The sequence below is a fragment of the Lepidothrix coronata genome, unplaced genomic scaffold (genome assembly GCF_001604755.1).
Source record: "Lepidothrix coronata isolate B3197 unplaced genomic scaffold, Lepidothrix_coronata-1.0 Scaffold98, whole genome shotgun sequence".
NCBI classification, from domain to species: domain Eukaryota; kingdom Metazoa; phylum Chordata; class Aves; order Passeriformes; family Pipridae; genus Lepidothrix; species Lepidothrix coronata.
In genome coordinates, this window is record NW_016690278.1 from 345,714 (window position 1) to 368,122 (window position 22,409).

Below are 22,409 nucleotides of genomic sequence, written 5' to 3' on the forward strand. Positions count from 1 at the left end.
TTTACATGTCTTTTAAATGCCTCCTGGGTTTGTGACTCCACCACTGTCCTGGGTAGCCTGGTCCAATGCCTGATCACTCTTCCACAAAGAAATTTCTCCTCACATCCAATATAAACCTCACCTGCCACAGCCTGAGGCCTTTTCCTCTTTTTCCATCACCTGCTACTTGGCAGAAGAGGCCAAACCCCACCTGCCTACAACCTCCTTTCAGGCAGTTGTAGAGAGCAATAAGGTGCCCATGGAGTCTCCTCTTCTCCAGGCTGAACAACCCCAGCTCCTTCACCTGCTCCTCATTAGACCTGTGCTCCAGACCCTTCACCAGCTCCACTGCCCTTCTTTGGATACGCTCCAGCACCTCAATGTCCTTTTTGAATAGAAGGGCCCAGAACTGGACCCAGAAGTTGAAGTGAGGCCTCACCAGTGCCAAATACAGAGGGACAATCCCTGCCATGGTCCTGCTGGCCACAGTACTGCTGATACAGGCCAGGATGCCACTGGCCTTCTTGGCCACCTGGGCACACTGCTGGCTCAAGTTCAGCTGCTGCTCACCAGCACCCCCAGGTCCTTCTCTGCTGGGCAGCCACTCTGCCCCCAGCCTGTGGCACTGCACGGGGCTGTTCTGGCCCAGGTGCAAGACCTGACATTTGGCTTTATTGAACCTCATACCATTGGTCTCTGCCCATCAATCCATCCTGCCCAGATCCCTCTGCAGAGAATTCCTGCTCCCCAGCAGATCTACACTCCCACCCAACTGGATGCTGTTTGCAAACTGACTGAAGGTGCAACTGATCCCCTGGTACAGGTCATCGATAAAGGTATTAAACCGAACCGACCCCAATACTGAGCCCTTGGGAACACCACCTGTGACTGATGCCAGCTGGATTTAATTCCATTCCCCATCACCTTCTAGGCTTGGCCATCCAGTCAGCTTTTTACCCAACAAACAGTACATCTGCCCAAGCCATGACCAGACAGTTTCTCCAGAAGAATGCTGTGGGAAACAGTGTCAAAGGCTCTACTGAAGTCCACATAAACAACATCCACAGCCTCTCCCTCACTAAGCAGGTCACCTTGTCACTGAAGGAGATCAGGTCAGTCAATCAAGATTAAAAACTAGAACATTACAAGGCCTATATAATGCAGTTATCAGAATGTACTTAATCATTCATGAAGGGACTAGAAAGTCACCATACTTTCCAAGAGCAAGCTAATATCAGCACCTATTTTGTTTTTACATATCCCAATACTTGGGGTTTTGGTTTGGATTTTTTTTGAAGGTGGGGAGGAGGCGGAGGTGGGTGGGCATGCCGGGATATTTCACCATTCCCTAAAAATCAGAAGTTTTCTTTAGAGGATATAACTTCATAAAACGCAGGCAAGTTATTGATTTCTCCCCAGTATCTTGAATTATCGGAGGCTTGTGTCAGAGGTACTGTCTCCTGGCATCAAGAACACTGCCTACAAAACACATTCACAAAATCTGAGTCACACAACCAAGCAAAAGGAAAGGCGGAAAGAGAACAACTGCACCAGTACCTAAAGCTCTAGACTGCTATCACATTTTTCACCTTGAAATATTCCCAAAGTCTGTGTCTATTTGTTTAAAGCACAGTTTTGAAGAAATAGCAAATAAAACAACAACAAAAAAATAACAAGGACCAAAAAACCACGTTATTTTGCAGACAGTAAGTAAAAGTATCAAGACGGACATCTTAAAGTTTTTAATTCGTACAGGAGTATTAATATACCCACAAGAATACTAGAGAAAAAAAAATAAAACCCCAAAGCTTATAATCCTAGTTTTAAAGTGACTATGTGAGCTGGTAACTGAAATGGCTGATTTGGTTTTGTTGTTTTGGTTTGTTGGTTTTTTTTTTTCCATCTCTAGCCTTGGTTCCATAACTAGACAAATGAGTGAGATGTTTCTTCTCTCCCTCCCTGCAACCACCTGGCAAACTAAAAAGGATCTCTCTGAATACTTCTGTAGTAAAATTTCTTACACATAGTAAGTATAACTTGATCTTCAATATTGCTCCCCAAGAGACTGCTTCAGTGATGAGCTTTATGCTAGACAGATTCTTAAGTTAGAAATTCTTACTATTCACTAGCCATTTCACACTGCTCTTATATTTTTAAACAATTTATTCATGATCAAAAGACAAGACAAGTAGACAAGCCAAGCAAAGTATGAATAATGTAATCTTCAGCCAACTTATTTGAAATTAAATTTGTTATGTTATTTTAGAGAATTTGGATCATTACTAATGGTAAGGCAATAAAAAACAAAGAGGAGTCTTCAGTATCACACCTCTTTCATGAAAACATCCTCTGAAAATGACCATGTAGTATTTATTTCTTTAATCTAGTACATTCAAGAGAACTTTGCTCTTTTTTGAGGAGACTTGCCTAACAGGTTAAAGAGAAACTACGTGGGGTGTAGTCGCAGCATTACTAATAGTTGCACTAGAGTGGCTTAAGAAATGTTCACCCCAAAGCAAAACACATTCACTTTTACATTTCAGTGTAAAGGAAAAGACAGCACTGTTAACAAATGACATGTAAAAACAGACAAAAATGTTTGAGATAAAGTAGAAGCAATAGTCAGGGCATAGTAGAATTAAATCTACCCACTTACTCTTTACTCACAGCACATACTTATTTTTTTATGGTACGATGAGAGACTGATGTATCTGATATTTTCCATAAAACGCCTGTTTTTCTGTCCACAAAACATGAAATATGCCCTGCAACAAATGGTCAAAACAGCCAAAATGTCTGCCTTAGAAGTCATTAGTAAAAGACACAGTGAGGAAAAAAGGGATTTCAGTAAGGCAGGAGAAATAACAATGGAGTTGAAGTAAACTGAGTGACTCAAAACTGGGCCCTACACCCCTCATACAAATTCTGATAACATTTTCTGTCATTTCCTTTTGAAGAAAGAAATGAGGAACACCAAGCTCCACCTCCTCCCAGATGTTAACAGGAATTAACTTTCTTTAAAAATTCACAAAACATAACTACTTTTAAAATGATAAATATATTGAAAGTAAATTAAAACAAAACAAAAACCCACAAAACCATCACCACCAACAAAAAAGAGCCATTCAATCTCAGTTTGGCAACTAATCTTAAAAATCTCAGTTACTAGACGTGTTTAATACCAGGGCTGGATACAAAGACATTTTAATATAAGGTTTTATTTAAATATTTTCTCTTATATATTACCTAGATTTGAGGTTTTCATTAAAATTGACTGTATTAGAGTTCTGAACAAACTGTTTGTTAAATTTTAGCTAGAAATGGTTGCACAATAGATCCCTCAATGTCTGCAGCCAGAGACAAATAAAAGTACCCAAATTATCAATTAGTTTTCTTCTTTAACTTTTCAACTGACAACGGATGCTTACAAAGCACAAAATTAAGGAAGAGATATTGAAAATTAAGTAAACAATTAACTGTTATTTCTCTAATAATTCTCTCTTTGTTAGTAAAATGGCAAAAGAAAAGAGTTGTAATATGCAGTATATTACTCTACTTTAAAAACACATCTACATCTTTACCTTTCCAACAATGTAATGGAACATTGCAAAGAAGATGGACATCATCCCTGCATTGAGACTCATTTCATTTTTGATACATGTTGAGTTTTATTAGATTCACTGTAGATTTTAACTCATAGTCGCCATGACTTAGCAGTATAAAATAAAAACCCCCATGGACAGTGCCTTCTGTCCAAACATTAACAAGATTTACTGCAGCTATAATCAGATAGAGATTAACCCAGAATGTATCAGGGGTCAACTTAAATAGACACAGCCTGGTCTGCTGTCAGTGCAATTTTGTAAACCACTGGTAAAGCATCTTCTGAAACAATATTCAATTCTAGATGGACACATTAAGGAAGAATTGCATGAAAGTGGACCAAGTACCAGAAGGGGTTATCACAATTGGAAGGGCACAGTCTGTGAACGAAAAAACTCCTCTGTCTTTCCTACATTCACCTATCACATCCTGGGCCGAGAGGGCTTATGACTGCTACTTATAAGATAAGGAGAAAACAGTTATTTAAATTAAAAATATGTGATGTAAAGAAAACCCAGGCATAAACTATCTAAGAATTATGTTTAGGGGGGCTTTAGAAAAACGTCCCCAAATATGTGTAATACTCTAACACTTCACATAACGTAGAAATGTAATCATGTACCTTGTTTACTTACTTAAGAGACAGTGGGAGATGGTGGAAACAAAAGCAAAGTTAACTAAATGATCCAGACAAAGCTTCAGGCTTTTACAATTCCTCTAAGATGCTGCCCCTGATACAGCAAGGTCAGAGCAAACTCGGAAAAATGACAATAAATGTGTTTTTTCTTCTGCCAACTCCAGATCAACAAATGCAAACAATGTCATACCCTCAACTCTTTGATCTGCAGCACAACCATTATTAAATCCCCCTCGTAAACACCACCTGTAACTTCTCAAAGTCTTTGTTATAGAAGCCCACTACAGAGTTTTGTTGCAGGACTATGTCGTGAAGAAATAAAACGATAGTGCATTTACAATGTACAAATGGGAATTCAAAAGAGGACAGAAATTCACCACCCTGCATCTATACAGAGAGCTGGAGACAGATTTTGGCATTAGCTGCCTTCAGCTCTGAAGGCGAAAGCAGACATAGTGCAAAGAAATTCAAGACTAAGGTTCTCCTGACGTCAAGCAACAATGATTAAAAACTGCTTTACATTAATATGCATAAAGCATCAATACTAAATCAGAGCTGGCATTTTTAAAGGTTCTGTTTAGGAAGAAGAGTAATAAGAGTGAAAAATAAGAGAATGGCAGATTTTTGAAGTAAGAAACGTGTACATACACACAAAATGCAACCTGGCCTACTTACTTGATTGCTTCCCACCTACCATCACAACTGTCAGCCCCAGTGTGTTATTCCCCATATCCTTCCTCCTCCACTTTTTCCACTGCCTCAACATTTCTTACAGTCAGATAAGGGATAAATATGTATTACATCCACACAAAACATACTGGAAGTGTAATTAAGGAAGACATCACATTCCCATATTTCAGCAATAGGAAGATTTTCAAGTGGCAACAGATGGCAGGCATCTCTTATCAGAAATAAAACTTGATAATGAACATAAAGTAATACATGATATGAGAATTTTTATAGGTACTTTGTTTTCTTTCAGAGTATTAATTTAAAAAGCTACTTTAAGTGCAGTTATAATAATCTACATTGAGCTTATAAATTACAATACAAATTTCATTGTAAAATTATGTCTATCTTCAAATCAATACTTAAAAGTTATTGAAACTAATCCAGAAGACTGCTGCTATGTTACAAAAGAAGGATTTAAAAAAAAAAAAAAAGAGCTGGCTACTGGCAAAAACATCCTAGAGAAAGAAACATAAATTATAAAAATCATGTATTCCTGTAACTTGCCAAACATGTAGAAAACAGAAGATTAATCCAGTTCTCAGAGTGCTTTCAGAGAGGCTATTTTTTTCTATTAGTTTACTGAAGTGTATTAAAATATTAGATTTTGGGGGGGTGTTGTTTGTTTATGTGGTGGTTTGCTTTTTCGTCTCCAAGCAGCCACCTCAAAAGCAGCATACAACAGTCATAAATTGTCTTGGTCTTACTTATTAACACCATAAAGCCAGCCTGTAAATCTCAAAAAAGGGAAAAGAAAGTGATTAAACTTTTCTAGGTTTCTTGAATGGCATTTGAAATTACAGTAAACATACCACTACAAAAATACAGGGACATTTATGACATCCTTGTCCTACACCAACTTTTTCTACACCAGGCACTAGGGGGCACGTAGCTAGCCAGTCAAATTTCAGATGCAAGACTCTGAAGCACATTAGCACGAGACTCTAATCACTCTGGATCAGAATTCCAAACTTTCGAACTGTACTGAAGTTCTGGGTCTTGGTGGGCAACGTGTCTGGCAGAAGATCTGCAATGAGCAGCGTGTCTGGAGACTTGCAGACTGTGAGCATATGAGGTGGCCCTACAGCAATAGCATGGAAACTTTTCAGTTTCGTTGTACCTGCAGCACCAGCTGCTAAGGGAAATGGGATTTTTCTCTTTTTCAACTCCAGCCTTCTCAATCATTCACTCCTTTTAAGCTCTGAGACAAGTAATGTAGTGGGCAGAGTAGGAGTCAGCAGCACAAAAGCAGAGGGAAGGGAAAGGGCGAGACAAAAAGGGTTTGAAAACAATAAAACACTTTCAGAATTTGGTGTCTTGCACTGGTTTTAGCTGCTCTACTTGTACTCAGTATCACTGAAATTAGGGCTGTGTACTTAACTATAATGTCAGTTTATTACACTATTAAGCCCACTTAGAAATAGGACAGAATTTCATTACCAAGAATTTTATGCCCATCTTTCACACACCCCAACAAACTAAGTACCATCTCGGAGAAAAAGGTATTGAATATAAAGAATCATAGGACAAAGAATTATCTTTTGCAACTTTTGCAAATATGTTAATAAGAAGGGCAGAGTTTTTAAAACTCACTTGACTGCCGCGTTCAAACCTCTACAGTTTGTATTTAAGTTTAGCCAGTACCTCGCCCTCCACAGGAACCATTTGCACACAGATGCTTTCACTAACAGCAAGCATTACACATACCTATCAGAAATCATGTTATGGTAATGTAAGCCATTTCCATTTCATGTTGGCAGAGCTTAGGCAGCTGTAGCATAAGCAGAGAAGAACTACAGCATGAAAACACTGCCCCAAAGCAGATTTAACAATAGAAAACCTAAAGGAATCTGACACATTTGTAATACAATCCAACTAGAAAAGGTGATTTAATGGTTTCAAAGTGCTAAAATATCAATACTATTATTCTTCATTTTTATTTTGGGGAATCTTTTTAAATCAAATGGACTTACTGCTGTATGTGGTCTATTGTATAATACCTATATGTGCACAAAGTTCTTCTATATAAATTAGTAAGGCATACATTTAAAATACAATTTAGTTAGTGAAACTTTTGTTTAGAAAAACTTTTAGAGATTACATTGTCAGTAAATTTCCTTGCAAGAAAAAAATTCTGTTGCACTTTACATTAGAAAATGTATTTCCTTAACTGCCACCTAGCTGTCTTGATTGGCAGAACTTTAGAATTTCATCACTATACTGTACAAAGCAGCTCTTAATAAGGTCTCATTAAAACATCTTCCAGACAGGTAATGCTGTTTCAAGGCTTAGGGATGCTTTGGGAATGACTCATAAATCTGCAGATGGTCTTCTGCTGGACTGCTAAATCCATTTATTCACAGGAAGGTTAACGGAGAACTTGAGAATGCCCAAGGCAAGAGGATGCACTGCACGGTGAAAAACTGAACTTTGTTTGGCAGTAACACACCATTAGCTTGGCTCCACAGCCTGTGAAACCACTTCCTTCAAAACTCTTAAGTCAGGTCCATTCCACACACCTCTTCCAATTAAAATATACTTAGTTGTTCATATCGTGAGTTGGTCATGACAGGGTCTTGACATAGTTCTTAAAAGAAACTAACAAATACTAGGGCACAGAAGAGTATCTGTGCAACAAGAAGTTAACATTTTCTGCAAGACAGCTTGAATGAAAATGTCTGACTGGCCAGATTTTATCCTACTAAACATTTTTGCCATTTCTGACAAAAAAATCACTAGCTTAATTACATTCAAATTACTCTTTACATTCTGTTGTTTTCTTTATTTAGGGCTGAGGGTAAAAGATCATTTCCAATCAACATGCATTTACAACCATTGATAAAACTGGGAATAAGTCTTAAAAGTGTCAAAGGTTTTAGATGTCTTTAAAAATATTATAAAAACATAGCATTATAGCAGGAGTGAACTTCATTTCATAAATGAACACCACTAAGATCTTCTCTAAATACAATCTGGCTCATTAGCAGAAATCAAAATCACTGCTAGGGGCAGGCGGCTTTTGAAGAAAAGACTGCTCTTGAGTGCTATCCCAGATTAAGTCTTGACAAAATGGTATAGACACATTTGTCATACACTGGAATAGTATGTTCCAACATCCTCCTTGTTGAGAATTTAGAGACGTAATTTACAAGTCATTAAAGGGGCACTTCATTTCACATGGACCAAAAGGAGACTAAGAGATTCTTGACTTCCAGTAATTTAAGTGTGAGATCAAAACCAGCCCTGAGTCTCATGAAGAAGAAAGTTCTTTAGAACCAAACCTCCAGTGAGACTCTGCTATCTGAACCCACATAATTTCCTTGAATGTTTAATATCTATGCATTCCAGAGAAACTAATTTAAGGTCTTAACCACAGCTGAAACAGACTGTAGTCTTCCTCACAAAGTCTTCTGCAGAACAGATGGGCAACTCAAAACACCAAGTGGCTTTCAGTTGCCATTTGAACTGATGGTGTACATTTGCACTGATTGGTCCATGACTCCATCCATGCAAGATACCAAGGGCTTGAAAGGTTCACCACAAAGAACTGTGGTCCTGTGCCATCAGCTCTTAAAAAACTTTAAGCTTTTGTGATCTTCACCTTCCTTCTTCCCCTTATATATGTATATTTTAACTTTCACTGTTGAAAAATCTTGATCCTACAGTGAACACATCTAGTTACATAAAATGTTAAATGCAATTCTAGAACCCAAGAAATCAACATCAGAGACGAGGAAAACGTGTATCCCTAGTGAGTAACTGTATCACAACCTGAGTACTAGGATTTTTGCATCTTCATCTGAAGTAGTTACAGATCTCTACCAGAAATAACAATTTTCCCTATTAGCTACTTATGAAAAACAGAGGAAGAATCTTCATGTAACACAATTCCTCTTGTTATTTATGAAAAGGCCTTTAAAAATTCAGGTTTTCAGTCACCTTACTGCACCTATTGGTCCAGATACATTGGCACAGCAGTAAAACAGTAGCTGTCAAAATGGAAATCTGTACTGAGAAGCCAGATGCTACCAGCAGGTAAGAAATAGAAAGGTGCTACAATTCAGCCGAATGCACATTTTACCAGCAATCCCTTTTTAACGTTCCTATGTAGTTTACGCCCAGATAACAGTTAACCTGATGGTTAACTAATTCAAACAAAACTTAAAGATTTGGAAGGACCTGAAAAATTACATATCCATTACTTTGGTTAAAACAATTCAGTGACCAAAGCTTTACAACTTCACGGATTTATCCAGCAATTGCCTCCGTGCTAATACAACAAAGGATGAGGAAATGTTGCTAGAACTGTTCCATAACTTGCAAGTGGTTAGCAAGTATTCTGTATTTTTTCTGGATTCAAATGTATGGATAGTAACTTACACAAAGTTAGCTACCCATGCACCATACAACTCTAACGATAAGGAGCCTTGCAAAATCATTCTTTTGTTCCTGAAACCCCGGGAGGGCTTTAAGATGCACTCTGCTCACACCTTTCCCATTGTTCTAAAGTTCAGCTCTTTAAGACACAAATTGCAGCAATGATACAACAGTTACTCAGTCTCCATTGAACTAGCTGCTGCAGCCTTCTTACCTCAGACACAATCCTCACCTCTGCAAATATGAAAACAAACCTGGTAGCTTGCATTATTTACTTAGCATTAACAGTATATTTAACGGAATATTAACCAATAGAGCACAAAAGCTATTTTTTATTTCTACCAAAACCTGTTCAGTCCTCCATATCTTCCAGTATTTGATTCCCTCGAGACCTCTTAACTTGAAGTCTTGAAGCTTCAGTTTTGAAAACACTTTTCATGCTTTTTCCTCTCTCAAAAGAAATACAATTGTCAAAGTGAAAACATGGAGGAAGGGTCACAAAAATGCAACACAAAATCAGGACCATGTGATCTGCGACTTGCAGGTGTCAAAACAAAAGCACCAGTCTTTGTGCTGGTGTTGGCTGGGGTAGAGTTAATTTTCTTCACAGTGTCTAGTATGGGGCTGTGTTTTGAATTTGTGCTGAAGCCACGGTTAATAATATAGAGATGTAATTTTTATTGCTGAGCAGGGCTTACACTGAGCCAAGGCCTTTTCTGCTTTTGTACTGTAGCACCAGGGAGGAAGTTGAGGCTACATGGGATGTTGGGAGAGGACACAGCCAGGACAGGTGACCCCAACTGACCAGAAGGGATATTCCAGACCATGTGACATCATTCTCAGTATATAAAGTGGGGGGAAGAAGGAGGAAGGTGGGGGAGGATGTTTAGAGTGATAGTGTTTGTCTTCCCCAGTATCCATTACACATGATGGGGCCCTGCTCTCCTGGAGCTGGCTGAACACCTGCCTGCTTGTGGGAAGCAGTGAATTAATTCTTTGTTTTGCTTTGTTTGTGTATGTGGTTTTTGCTTTCCTTATTAAACTGTGTTTATCTCAACCCACAAGTTTTCTAGTGTTTGCCCTTCCGATTCTCTCTCCCACCCTGCAGGTGGGGAAGTGAGAGAGTGGCTGCCTGGGGCTTGGTTGCTGGCTGGGCTGAAACCAGGACAGTCCTTTTTTGCACTCCCTGTCAGGCAAAAACGGTTCAAGATAATGACGGATTTGATCGGGATGTACTAGATTGAATTTACAGCTGTTAGTGCTGTTTAGCTAGTAATCAGCAGGCTCCTGTGCTTGCTATGGGGCTGGCTTTCCTGTCTGTATACTAAGAGTCTAGTGCTTGTTATTGGCTGCTTTTGCTGCTTGCTGTAGTGCTGTACTGCTGATCACCTCACTGAATTGTGCCAGGGAACGTTCTGACAACAGCCATGGCAATGCCCCTGGGCTGGCAGGTGGCCAGGGTGTTGCTGATGTTTTGTGCTGCTGTACTGGACAGGCTGGAACTTTGGTCTGCACTTGAGCTGAAGGGACTGCGACACTTTGAGTCCAATGGAAGAGATATCCACCTGCAGCCCACCGAGGACCCCATGCTGGAGAAGCTGGATGCCTGAAGGAGGATGTGGCTCCGTGTTTCTCATGGTAAGTCTTTCATTCAGATACCATTCCTTACATGTGACAAACTTCCCTTGAAAGACAGTGGACAGTCACCCACAGTGATGAAGGCCCAAAAGGCATTTCCAGCAACTGCAACTGAGCCGCAGAACTATCCGGAAACTCCGAGACTCTCTATTCCTCAGCTCTGCAAAAAACCCTCAGGGCCCTCTGTCCTCTGCAGAATCAAGGGCAATGAATAAGCTCCTGTCAACCCTACAAAGGCAGAGGAAAACCAGCAACCTGGACAAATCAAGCTTGGCAGAACTCTCCCTTTCTCCCTTTGTACTCATGTCAACTGCACTCAAAGTACAGCCCCCAATGTAAACAGCACTTAAAATGAAGACTGCCATTAGAGTGCCATTAGAGTGACAAAAGCATGTAAACTACTAGTAGAAGAAGGAAGTTGGGAGGAATTAGGAAAGAAATTAACACATTCACAGGTAATAGAAAGTGAAAAAACAGTGGTTTGAACAAAGGAGGATTGTAAAGACAGGGCAAAAAACCCGAACTCACCCAATAAGCACAAAAAAACATTCCTCCAATACAGTAAAACTCAACCTTTTTAAACTCTGAACTTATTTTGACATGCTGACCATACCACTCTTATCATAATAAATCAGAATAGGAACATAAAGAGCAGCACTAAACTACTGATATTCTAACCCAGCCATAACAGTTTTTTACCTTTTCAACCTTTCAGCAATTAGGTGCTTTATCCATTAGAAACACCAGAAAGCACAGAGGTTTGAAAGTATCTTCTACCAAAACACAGAAGACACTCATAACTAGATTTCATTGGCCATGTCTCTCCCATTTCATATGTTCTGAATTTGTCTTAACATGTTTGCATTTGGGATCAGTCCCATTTCAAGAAGGAAAGATTCCACTCATGCTTGTGGCAGCCTTAATGAAATTATGATGGAGACATGAGACTGGCATCTCTGAAGTTTCCTTAAGCTGCTACGTGTGGTCATGTAAAACAACTATTACACTTTCGAGCCTGAATTACTTCAGTCAATGACTGAAGATTGCTCCAACATTCCAGTTCAAAATGCTTCACAGTATTTTCAGCAGAATAACAGTGTTTGAAAACTTGTAGAAAGAATTATACCTTTAAAGTCATCACATTCCATTTATTTTCATTTTCTTGTCACCATTAGATCTAGTGTTCTGCACACATGTAGGAATGGAGGGAAGAAGTTAAATGTCTAGCAAACGAAAACACGCATTATCTTCCACAATGAAATGACAGTTCACATAAAAAAATATCTGCAATTATCAAACCTTTTCCTGTTTTGTTGGGTTTTGGTTTGGGGGTTTGTTTTGTTTTGTTTCAAGTTGTTGGTTTCTTTGTGGTTTTGTTTTTATGTTTCGCTGTCAATGTTGCAGCAAAGATTTCCAAAGTTTATGCAGTGAAAAAAACCATCTTAGCAGATAATCTAATAATATGTCACAGTTCAAGAAAACCTCATAGTACAAACGGAATATCATTCAATCATCCTAAACTTTGCATCAAAGTAATTCTTAACAGGTAGTTCTGCAAACTCCAACCAAAAGGCAGAGCAACACCATTACAACATCACTATCTTGTCTGTCAGTGTCCTAATACTGCAACATGACACTGGTTTAGGGGACAAGGACTCTAGACAGAAAAATCCAGTGGACAACAGCAGCATCAGATACTTCAGCACTTACAACTGAATTCTTGGCTGTGACCTAATCAATGCTGTGACATGATATTTGCTGCTTTATTTAAAACAGTAGGCAGGAGCTGAAAGGTCTAAATTATCAAGGCAACAAAATAATTTCACCATTTGTGCAAGGGCCTCGACAACCTCACTTCTGCAGTGTTAGAAATGACAAGCTGCAACTGTCCACACCCCTTGCTGGAGAAGGCCACCTTGAAGCTAAAATTCCTTACACATCAGATGATTATTTTAACAGAATATTAGCATAAATCACTGATGAAGGCAACTTTATGGCAGTACAGGCTTAATGTAGCAGAAGAGCAAGGAAAAAACCCTTCAGGAAAAAAGGCAGGTGTAATGAGAGCTAGATCCACCAACTTGCCTGACAGACAAAATTCTCAACTGCTATTCTTACAGCATACATGAGTAAGATCTCTCAAAATGATAGTCTGTACTCAAATTCAGTAAAGTTAGTTTTAGTCCATAACCAAGTTGAAGACATGCTCTGCGTTTAGGTCTTTGCACAAAGGTCTTCAGAATCCCTTAAAACAAGGCACTGATGTCGGCATTTGCAGGTAATGTTAGTGAAAATAAATAAGTTGAAACAGAAAAAAAATTGCTAATCAGCTAGATCTTGCCAACTTCAAGTACAAAAGACAGAACTTACAGAAAAGTGAAACAAAGTAGACTTAATGAAAAATAAAATCTGTAGAAGAATGGAACAGTGGACCAGCTTCTTGGTTTTTTTGTAGAAGAGACACCTTGTGAAAAACCAGTATGAAAGCAGACAAATAACAACTCAATGGCTTTAATGCTGCTGCAAGGAGTCATGACAGCATTTCACGTGGACATAATGATTCTATGATACACTCCAGAACTTTTCTACTCCACGGTAGAAGATCAGAAAGCAGCAAATTACAAAGAAAGCAGCGTCTTCTATTAACTAAAGCTTTTTATATTTACCTTTGACTCATTCTGTATGAAAGGGTATCCGTCATTAGAAACATCACTGAACTTACAGAGTGATCACAGAATTGATGATCAGCATTCAAAGAGAGAGCTGCTACCAACAAAACTGTTCAGTGGCACATTGATACAAACTACTCAAAAACCGCAGAAAGAAAATATTCTCTGAAAAGGCTCAGCCTAAACAGAGTCTGACAGTCCATGCAAGGTATAAGTAAATAAACAAACACCATCCCTGCTACTTATCATAATAATTGTATTCCAGTATACTTTAAGTCTCCCCATAGGAATTTTTAAAAGCAAAATCACTTTCATAGACCCTTATTGCTTCCTACAACAAATTTCAAACACTAGATGGGTGTGTGACATGCAGTAAAAAGAGAAGAAAGCCCTTCAGTGCAGAACATTAACTACTGCAGCCTGCTAGTAACCTCTATAGGGTTGAATTTGGTTCCTCTCTGCAATTCACCGAGAACTACTTTTGGAGATTGAACTGCCATAAGAGAAAATCAAAACAACGTACCAACATTAACAAAAACGCAGTAGTGACATCTACACTGTCACTGTCTCCCTCCATTCTTCAGAACACACCTTATAATCATCGCAACAAAAAGGCATCAGAAGAAGTTTGGCTGACAAGGTCAGAAAGGACCATGTCTCACAGAGATCTCCACACAGCAAACCCCAGGCATCTGAAAGACTTTTTGTTCTCAGTATTTACCGTGTGTAGGTCTCTTCATACTTGAAAGAAGTAATTTCAGAGGGGGAAAAAAAAGATGAAAAAAAGCTCATTCCTTTGGTTTTGGATTAAAGCTGTGAGGAGAGAGCTGAATTTTGGGGTTTTTTTTCCATTTGAATGCTAAAATTGTCAAACTCTGCAGATGGTGATAATGGATGAGTAAGTCGAAAAAAGGTTACTTATCATGGGAAGCCATAAGTGGTTAAGGAATCTGAGGGAGAAGCAAAAGCAGCTCATTTTTCCTTTGTCTTCACTCTTCCAGTGAATATATTTTATGGTAACATCAGGCATAATAATGGAGGTTACAGAAGAGGATTCCAAAACCTTTTCACATATGCTGACACCCCGTACTTCCCCATTCTAAAGATCAAACAAATGTCTGACACTTTCCAAACACCTCCAAAAATTCAACTCACTGTCAACTCATGCTTGTGCTTGAAGACTAAATGCTCTGACAGAGCACTGGCTTTGGAAGTCTACCTGAGGTTCCAATATGAAAGTCATGGAGGGAGGAACTGAAACCTGGGGACAGCATGTACTTCCTCTTCCCAAAGGGAAACAGCAAAAATAATTCATTTGAAGACCATAATTCATTTACATACTTGATCACAGAATAGCTTATATATAGGATTAGTCCTACACCTATTTTCATCCCATGGCATTGAAAATTCAATGAATACATATAAAGGCCAGGGTAAAATAAATCTTTGTTCAAAAAAACCCAAAAAAACCCACCAAAACCAAAGGGAAACAAACCAAGAAATTATCCTGTCTGTATCTGCAAAAATTCATCCAAATTCAAGCCATTGTTAGTCATTAAATCATAATTACACAACCCAAGAGCTATTATTATCTAGGAAAAATAACCTTACATAATTTGAATAACTGTTACAGATTAGAGCAAATTAACTCCGATAAACAATTTCCAGTGGTAGTACCTAAGATTATACCTAAAAAGTTACATTAAAAATTAGAGCAACCAACACAGCACTTTTTCTGCCTATGTACTTTGACGATAATGAAAAGAAACCTTCAAGATTCACTTAATACCACGTGGATCAATATGCACAGACAGCTTCTGGTAACTTCTATCAAAATTTGAAAGAACCTGACAAGTAAGGTGGACTGAAGAAAACTGCTCCACTAGCTACCCAGAATCCTTTTTACCTGGTCTGGTGCCATCTACATTACCTCAGACACACGCCTATACAAGTCTAGACTACTTTTCTTGTGGCCAGTGGTCAAAGAAAGAAGGATGAATGAAGCATTTTACCAATATAAACACAAGACTTCTTTATGGAATAACGTGATCTTAGAAGGGATTTTGACCTCATTCTAGTCAGTCAAGAGAGAGAAGTACAAGATTAGAAACGCAAAATTAATAAATTGGTATGAAAATAAACTATTTACTCTGGTGCCACCAAGCATAATGCTACTGTTAACAAGTATATGTGTTATTAAAAAGCACATTTCATTTAAACTCCTCTTAGTCAATAATAGTTAGATTGAAACTTTTGGTAAAATAAGGCATTGCTAGAGTATTCCAATGACAGAAAAAGCATATATGGATTTTTCCAGACAAAAATACAAAAATATTGGTCATCTCTCTGCAACTTGTCTGAGAACAGTATAAGCATAGACCAAATAACTTTCTTTTACCAAGATTTTAACTAAAAATCTGTGAAGTAATCTTCGTCTCATGGTAACCCAACATAAAAAGCATGATTTTAAAGCATAAAGATGCAAGGCTACTTTGCAATCAGTTTAAGGAAACTGCTATAGGAAAAGACAGTTTAATTATTTCATTCAACAAATTAAACACATGCATGGAAACGTTACTAAAACAGGTAAGTATTTATCTGTAAGCCCATGAATTTCACTCAAGAGTGAAATTTTTTTACTGATCTCTTTACACACCGAAGAACTTCTGCACAAGTGCAGACTTTTGCACAGGGAAAGAGCAACTTGTACTTGTGAACAAGAAATTCTAAGCGAGCGTTTAACAAGTGGTGACGTTATGCTTGCTTTCCCTGAAAAAGACTGAGTAAAGCTTAAAAAACAGACAGTAATCAACCAACTAGAACAATGGTAAAGAAAGACTAAACCTTTGCTGTAGCACTGCAGAGGGAGGGGGTGGGCAGCTTTCCTAAGTGCAGCCAGAAGCAACCAGGCAAACATTGTATATTAGTTGGGGGTCCACACCCCAGAAGAAAGGGATAACTTCAAAGATGGAAGCAAAAACATTACACGCATCAAGAAGACTGGTTTGAATACAGCGTGTTAGCACTCTTAAGTGAGCAAACAGCATTAGAAGTATCTTTAACAGATACAAATTTAACAAAAGCTACACTTTGAAATATAAATAATTTGATATAGAAACAGGGGCATATGTATTCTTAGCAGTGTGTATGACTAGGTACTTAAACAAGCACATAAAAAATTCCCTTACCTCTTCCTATTTTGAATCCTGAAATCAATATCCGAGTCCTTGTGTCTAGAACATAGTTCATATTTTAGGAAAAAATATAAATTAAACAAAATCCAGTGATTATCACAACAGAACAGTATGAAATACAATCATCTGAAATGCAGGAGTTAAGATCCCAGACCATTTTGACCTTAGTCCCAAGACAGAGCTTAAGCTTCCAGATGTCTCTACATCCAAATGATTTCTGGAAAAAGTCACTCTGAAGGAACAAAGCATGGCACTATGTTAAAAAAAAAAAAAAATCTCATTCCTCAAATTTATTCTACTGATTGCCACTGCTTAGTGCAACAAATAATTTTTTTTATAATAAAAAAACCACTTTGTCTAACAAGTTAAAATTTGGCAATGTCCTTTCACTAAGTAACCAGCTGACCCATGGCTTTCATGGTGCCAATTTGTGTCCTCAAACTAATAGTTCAGATACCACAAGAAATGTCAGAGATAGCTATTCATAAATAAAGAATATATAACTTGGCCAGCTGTACTGTACCTTTCAGCTTGCTCTTTCACGTGACAAACTAGAAGAAAATGTACAGCACAACAAATTACCTGAAAACTCATCAAACGCTGCACTGATGTGTTTCCATGAATAAAGGACATGTATGATAACAAACACTATATTCATGTTTGCATGCATATTGCAAAAGTGTAACAGAGATGACCTGTTCTGGCATAACATCACCCGTAATTCACAGAAAATTTATATTACATATAAAGTAACTGTGATGTTACTCGACAATAATTAACTAAAGATAGTATCATATACTGTCTGGTTATGTGGAGAGCAAAAAGAAAGTTCTTAAATAAAAGTGAAAAGCTTGACAAGATGGCCATTTGCAAGTCAGCAAATAACATCATACTCATTCTGGTAACTTCAAAAAACTTTTCCTCTCTTGATTAAGCAAATACTGCACAGCATATTTTCACTGACACCAAACATACACAGAATGCTTTCTATCTTAAATCAAAATGAATTTATGGTTTCCAATAATAAGGACAGTCTCAGTTTCAAACAAGAAGGATCCTTATTTTGCTGCCAAAACATGAGCCTTTCTAATGTAGACAAAGTTCTAAATTATTATCAGTTACAAAGTCAGAATACAAGTTAGTTATCTCTTAAGATCCTTCCAAATAAATGTCCGTAGGGATAAGTCTTCTCCTTGATACTTTGCAGAGATAGAAAATAATGGCAGACCTAGTTTAAGTGAGTTCTTATACTGTCAGCAAAACTACAAAAAGGACTGGTTTCCACACTTGTGTATTTCTTCCTTAAAAACTCACCATACATTATAGTAACGCCACTACACATACCTCTTATTTTCACCAGTTCTCACCCCTACCCCCTCAACAATTTCCCCCACTGGCTCTACCTACTTATAATTGTGATTTAAAAACAGGCAGTCATAACTGTGAGAACAGTCATTTTCTGGCACAAAGAACAAGTAACTTGAGCTCACCATAGTTCGTCATTCCCCCTGATTTTGAATGATCTGTACCACTCCCTACTCTTGAAAAGTATGTGTTGTGTTTGTCAAAAAAAATAAAGAGACCCTTAAGTTCCTACCTATAGTTTGAAGTTCCTAGTATAAAGTATTGCTTCGAATTAAGGAGAAGGAGAAAGAGGGGGAAAAAAAGAGAACTCAGTGCTGGTTTATCCCTTCCTACAATGCTGGCTCTCCAATATGACTGCAAGACTTCAGGACTCCACAGCAGTAACCTTCAATCAAACTTTCAGTGGTAAATAAGACTTTCATTCTCACTAGTGCTCACCACGCTGGGTATTTCACTTTCATAGTCTGCTGATTTAAGTACAGGCGCACTTATTCCATAAAATTAACTTGAGAAAATCTAATTTTAAGCCCATCGGCGAGGCAACAGCAGCACCAGCAGCAACTGAGGTAAGTCAGGGGGTGAGCATTAAATCAAGCTGTACAGGGGGGTTCCCGAGCTCAGGGACTCCCAAGCAACAGCCCAGAGCGCCCTCCAGACTGAGAAGCCCTCACAGACAGGGAAGCCCTCACGAACTAATCAGGCTGGGGATGAACAGATCGAGGGCAGCCACGCCAAGAAGGACTGGGGGTGCTGGTGGGTGAGAGGCTGGACATGACCCAGCAATGTGCACCTGCAGCCCAGAAAGCCAATTGTGTCCTGGGCTGCGTCAAAGCAGGGTGGCCAGCAGGGAAAGGGAGGGGATTCTGTCCCTCTGCTCTGCTCTGGTGAGACCCCACCTGGAACATTCTCGGGTCCAGCTCTGGGGTCCTCAGCACAGGAAGGACATCGACCTGTTGGACTGAGTCCACAGGAGGGCCACGAAGACGATCAGAGGGTCAGAGCACCTCTGCTGTGAGGAAAGGCTGAGAGAATTGGGATTGTTCAGCCTGGAGAAGAAAAAGCTTCAGGGTCACCTAATTGCAGCCTTCCAGTACCTGAATGGAGCCTACATGAGAGCTGGAGAGGGACGTTTTACAAGGGTGTGTATTGACAGGACAAGGGGCAATGGATTCAAACCGAAAGAGAGCAGGTTTAGATTAGATACTAGGTATGAGAGTGGTGAGGCACAAGAACAGGTTGCCCAGGAAAATTGTGGATGCCCCACCCCTGAAGTGTTCAAGGCCAAGCTGGATGGGGCTCTAAGCAACTTGGTTTAATGGAAGACCTCCCTGCTCATGGCAGGGGGTTGGATCTAGACTATCTTTAAAGTCCCTTCCAACCCAAACCATTCTATTATTCTATGAATTTAGATAAAATCAGCAAGTTTTCCGTTGGCTTTTTAGAGCAATTATAGAACAAACCACTGTTTACAGTGTTTCTTCTTTTAGCAATGAAGCAGTGTTACATATCACAATGGAAAAGATTGCTTTGAACACAAAATAACCTGTTTCTTTTTTTCCTTTTATTGCATATATGACTTTCATATCCTAGCTAAACTTGCAGTCAATAACAAGAAGTAAACAGCAAGCTTACATTTTAAAAAGGGAGGTGCAAGGAATACTGTAAGTTTACTTCAAGACAGAGCTTCAAAATAAGTCTTGTATAAACTAAAAGACATGGGCAGCTTCTGCCTGGCTTTTAACCTACTACAATCAAACTGCCCTGAGCAGGTTTTCCTCTACATTTCCTTTAAGTACGACAGCACACCTAACTTGGCAAATCAGAGAAGTTCCAACTATCTTTAAACATCTTCACCAGCAATGAAAAAAGAGACCAGAGTTTAGACTAATAAACTCTCAGGAATGACGACAGTTTTAAATCCACTGCACATCCAAACACCATTATCAGTACAGGCTTCCACTTGGTAATTCTAATTCCACACACGTGCCAAAGGGAGAAAACGTTTCTTTTATAACATACAAGATGTCCTTATACTTTCTTGTAAGCTGGTATCATATCTTAAGACAGTAGCTGAAGAGTGAAATGCTATCAACATGCGTTTCAAAATTCCATGTCCACGTCTACCTCACATGTAGTACCTAGCTTGGAGCTTTCAATGCAAATGCTCCTACTGCTTCTAACAGAGAGTTCAGGAATTTAATCTGGAATTACTTCAGTCCTGGGAGATCATTACTTGACAAAAGCTAGAAAGGCCACAACACCTACATTAAACAGCCACACGTAAAAAAAGAAATTCAAGCTATTAAAGCAAGTGTAGAATAGTCCTTGAGGAGAAAACTTACCTGTATCTCAAATACAAAGCTTTGAGATGACGTCCTCTAAATCACTTAAGTAGACAGGAGAAGTAAGAGCAGGACAGCTGCAGCGACCAAAAGCTGTACTTTACAGTCTCTTAGTAGCAGAAATCTTTCCTAGCACAGTAATTAATTTCTGTCATTCTAGGCATTAGTATTAGGCTAGGATAATTACAAACTCTAAGTCGACTTCATTACAACATTTACAAGTGCTAAGTCTTGATTTTCTATGGTGACAGCAGAGTAACAAGATCAAGCAAGCCAGATCAGCCCACAGAGAGAAATCAAAATAGATTTTCCTCAAAAAGTGGTTTATGAAATGTTATATTTCCAAGCTCTCTATCATAGTACACCTAAGCATCTCTAGAAAATCGCATGACCTTCTTCTAATGCATCCTACATGTTTTCACCAAGTACCTTTGGTTCTGCACAGGTTCTGTACTCTCTTAAATATTCTCAAATTACCAACCAATACAACTTAAAAAGAAACAGAAAGGCTGCTGATTTCTGTTTCTATTCACCTTTGTAACCAAACAAAGAATTTTATGAATTGCAGAGCACCTTTATGAGGTACATGATGAGTATTGCAGTTGAGATTCTCACCTGACTTGCCATCAGAAGAACAAACATAAAGATTCACAAGTATCCTACACAACAATAATCAATAATAATTTTTAAAAAGCACATTACATAGTACTAAAAAGACTCAAAACAACATATTTAGGATATACGTAATTTATGCTAAATTTATGCAGAAAGGAGACCAATTTACATTGGAAGACACATATATGGGATGCTCCTTAAACATAAAGGCTCACTCGACTTTTTTTTTTTTAACTCAAAGCTTTTCATCCACAAACTTAACTCTTCAGTGAAACACATGAAGACAATTACACAGCATTATTTTGCAAAATGCCAAAAAAAAAAAAAATATTTTCAGCAAGTTCCAGACCACATACAGGTAATAAAACAGAATTTCTTTAACTGGTTTCTCAGAGGCACGCATTTCATACAGAAAGCATGAAAGGGCTAAACTGATTTGACAGAAAGCATGCATAGACTAACAGTTTTGTAATAATAAAAAAAAAAAAAAAAGAGAAAATGTGAACATGCAAAGTAACAAAAGAACACCTAAGTATGTCATAAGTCATAATAATCAAACCTCCTGTGAGCCTTACTAACTTTGGGACATGCTAAACTTCCCACACAGGACACTGAAGTAATAATCAACACTTTCAGACTAAAAGTGACCAACTTAAAAGGCCAAATGTGACACCACCACAACTCACTAGAACTCAGTGGCTCAGTAAACTATCAGAACTTTTTAATATGAAATACATATATATGTATATATGTCCTTACACCTTCAAACAATTCAAAGCACCAGCATTCCACACTTTACCTGTGAGTATCAATTCCTTCCCTATTTCTCACGACTTCGAATCCCAGACACACAGCACTGGATCCACATACCTGCACGGCTGAGGTCGCGCACCCAAGGGACGCGTCCCCCTCTGTTCTCCAGCTTACTGGAAACGCCATCCACACCCCTCCCCTCAGACACCCTTTCTCCCTAAGCCTGGAGCCTTGCCCAGACCCCCCCACACACACAACAGACAACTCCTCCCGAGGGTAGGAAGGTGTGGGGCGGGGGGGTGGGGGGGTTTCCTTTCCCCCAGCAGCCAAGAGCCACCTTCCCCCGGTGCGGGGACACGCAGCAGGACAGGGACAGGGACAGGGACAGGGACAGGCGCTCCCTGACGAGTGAACCCCACAGAACCCCGACCCCGCCTGTGACCGGCCCCCGCCCGCCCCGAAAGTTCGAGCGCAGCCCCCCCAGCCCCCGGCCCGCTCCTCCGCAGCC

At 39.0% G+C, this 22,409-nt stretch overlaps 1 protein-coding gene across 1 annotated transcript in view; it reads right to left on the reverse strand.

The window, feature by feature from the left end:
• Window positions 1-22,409, reverse strand: part of PCGF3 (polycomb group ring finger 3) — a 53,972-nt gene that overhangs the window by 31,082 nt on the left and 481 nt on the right. The gene's annotated exons all lie outside the window — the stretch shown is intronic.